Genomic DNA, 2,988 nt, shown 5'->3' with positions numbered 1-2,988 from the left:
ATTCCACATCTCTCGGTATTTTGTCATCTTGTGATATTCAGAAATTAGTTGAAAAGACAAATAAATCTAACAATATTGAACTTGTGAGAAAACCTCCGTGTGTCTGCCCGATGTGTGTCCGCAGTGGCTCAGTGGGCAGCACCCTCGCCTCGGAGTCAGAAGGTCATGGGTCCACGTTCCACTCCAGGACTTGAGCACAAAACTCCAGGTTGACCCTGGAGTGCTGCATTGTCGGAGGTGCCAGCTTTCGGATGAGATATTAAACCGAGTCCCCTTTGTGTTAAGCCTCTTGTTAGATGCTTTGAATGAAAACCATTTGAGCGACAGGGTGTGACCGAGTGTGAAATGTATTCAATGACTGCCAATTAACATTCCAAATAGTTTCAAATGTTTGGTCGAAACAAATGCTGTAGCCTTGGAAATGAATGCTTTGGAAGCTGAATCCAAGTTTATAGCCACAGCATTACCAAACTGAAAACCAAATAGCTGCTGGGCAATATAGATAGAGCTCTCAATTCACGGTTCAGGGACCAGCTTCTCACACACTGACAGACCCATTTGCCCCTCCACAGCCCTTCAGTTAAGCTTTGTCAGAGACTGCGGGTGGGCAGATGGTGACTACATATAGGGTGTGTATATATGGCTGGAGTTGGGCAGCCGGGAGCCCGACAGGTTACGGGGGTGAGCCGGTGGGGTTGGGGTGAAGGTGAGCCATGGGCCGGGACTGGGGGGGTGGTGGGGGAATGGGGGTGGGGGGGGGGGTGAGCTGTGGGCCAGGGCTGAGGGGGTAGGGTGAGCTGTGGGGGCGGGGGGGAGGGTGGGCCCGGGGGCTGGGTGGGCCGCGGAGGGCGGGGTGGGGGGTGGGTGAGCTGTGAGGGCCGGTGGGGGAGGGTGGGCCCGGGGACGGTAGGTGGGCCGTGGGGGTGGGTGAGCTGTGAGCCGGCGGTGTGGGGGCCGTTGGGGGAGGGTGGGCCTGGGGACGGTGGGTGGGCCGTGGGGGTGGAGGGTGGGTGAGCTGTGAGCCGGGGGTGTGGGGGCCGTTGGGGGAGGGTGGGCCTGGGGACGGTGGGTGGGCCGTGGGGGTGGAGGGTGGGTGAGCTGTGAGCCGGGGGTGTGGGGGCCGTTGGGGGAGGGTGGGCCTGGGGACGGTGGGTGGGCCGTGGGGGTGGAGGGTGGGTGAGCTGTGAGCCGGGGGTGTGGGGGCCGGTGGGGGAGGGTGGGCCTGGGGACGGTGGGTGGGCCGTGGGGGTGGGGGGTGGGTGAGCTGTGAGCCGGGGGTGTGGGGGCCGGTGGGGGAGGGTGGGCCTGGGGACGGTGGGTGGGCCGTGGGGGTGGGGGGTGGGTGAGCTGTGAGCCGGGGGTGTGGGGGCCGTTGGGGGAGGGTGGGCCTGGGGACGGTGGGTGGGCCGTGGGGGTGGGGGGTGGGTGAGCTGTGAGCCGGCGGTGTGGGGGCCGGTGGGGGAGGGTGGACCTGGGGACGGTGGATGGGCCGTGGGGGTGGGGGGTGGGTGAGCTGTGAGCCGGGGGTGTGGGGGCCGGTGGGGGAGGGTGGACCTGGGGACGGTGGGTGGGCCGTGGGGGTGGGGGGTGGGTGAGCTGTGAGCCGGGGGTGTGGGGGCCGGTGGGGGAGCGTGGGCCCGGCGGGGCGGCGGAAGCTCAGAGCGACCGAAGCCTGGGATTTGCGGATGAAGTGCAACATGTCCATTGCCTCCCTGCCACTGATTCCCACCGAAGCTCCCATCGCCGAGTGGGAGCAGAGTGCAGTGAGTGATGTGAGCGGTAGGCCGGGAACAGGCCGCTCGGCATGGCCACAGATCGGGCCACACCTCAGGCCCAGATTTGTGGGCAATGCCAGTGATGGCACATAGCAGACATAAAGATGCCAAAATGGGACCTTTCTGGGGGGAGGGTGATAGGGGAAGAAAAGCTCACACTTGTTGCAATAATATACCTGTTGCAATAATGTACCTGTTGCAATAATGTACCTGCTGTCACTGCCGCACTGCAGCCTGAGGAAGACACCGTTTCACAGTGACCCACTCTGGTCACAGCCTGCAGTTGCAAGCAGACTCATCGTTATTTTAAATATAACGTTATGAAACATCAGCTACCGTCACAGGGGACGCTTTGTCACCTACAGCTATTGCAGCTAATGAGGAATACTTTTAAAATCGGATTTCCTCTTGGAGGAGATTAGCATAAAAGTTTGCAATACAAGGTGCACCCTGTATACGTTAAACCGAAGACCCGTCTGCTCTCTCAAGAGGACGTAAAAGATCCCATGGAACTATTTCGAAGAAGAGCAGTGGAGTTATCCCTGGGGTCCTGGGATCAATCTTTATCCCTCAAATGAACAGAACAAAAAACAGATTATCCGGTCATTATCACATTGCTGTTTATGGGAGCTTGTTGTGCGCAAATTGGCTGCCACGTTTCCCACATTACAACAGTGACTACACTCCAAAAGTACTTAATTGGCTGTAAAGCGCTTTGAGACGTCTGGTGGTCGTGAAAGGTGCTATATAAATGCAATTCTTTCTTTTGTTACAAAACACAAAAGCAAAATGCTGTGGATGTTGGGAATCTGGAATAAAAGCAGAAAGTGCTGGAAATATTCAGCAGGTCAGGCAGGATCTGTGGAGCGAGGAACGGAGTTTTTGTTTCAGGTCGATGATCCTTCGTCAGAACCTACCTGTGGACAACCAATGGCCCCTAGTTTTGGAAACGCCAACCATGTGGAAAAGCAATGGCCCCCTCTGCATCGCCTGGAAATCCTGTAGGTGTCTGCACGGTGAATCAAGGCCTGTTACCTCCTGAATGCAGCAATTGATGGCACAGTCAGCGAACCCTGTGAGGGAGCCAGCAAGTGCCTGTGGCATAAGAGCTGAGGGCAGTGATGGGCCGCACTGTCACGGGTGGTGCGGTGCAAATAACTGACTGCCCTGGAATCATCGCACAAAACAACAACTCCTATTTATAGAGCACCTT

The sequence above is a fragment of the Pristiophorus japonicus genome, chromosome 17 (assembly GCF_044704955.1).
Source record: "Pristiophorus japonicus isolate sPriJap1 chromosome 17, sPriJap1.hap1, whole genome shotgun sequence".
Classification (NCBI taxonomy): domain Eukaryota; kingdom Metazoa; phylum Chordata; class Chondrichthyes; family Pristiophoridae; genus Pristiophorus; species Pristiophorus japonicus.
Note: the sequence above shows the minus strand (reverse complement) of the source record.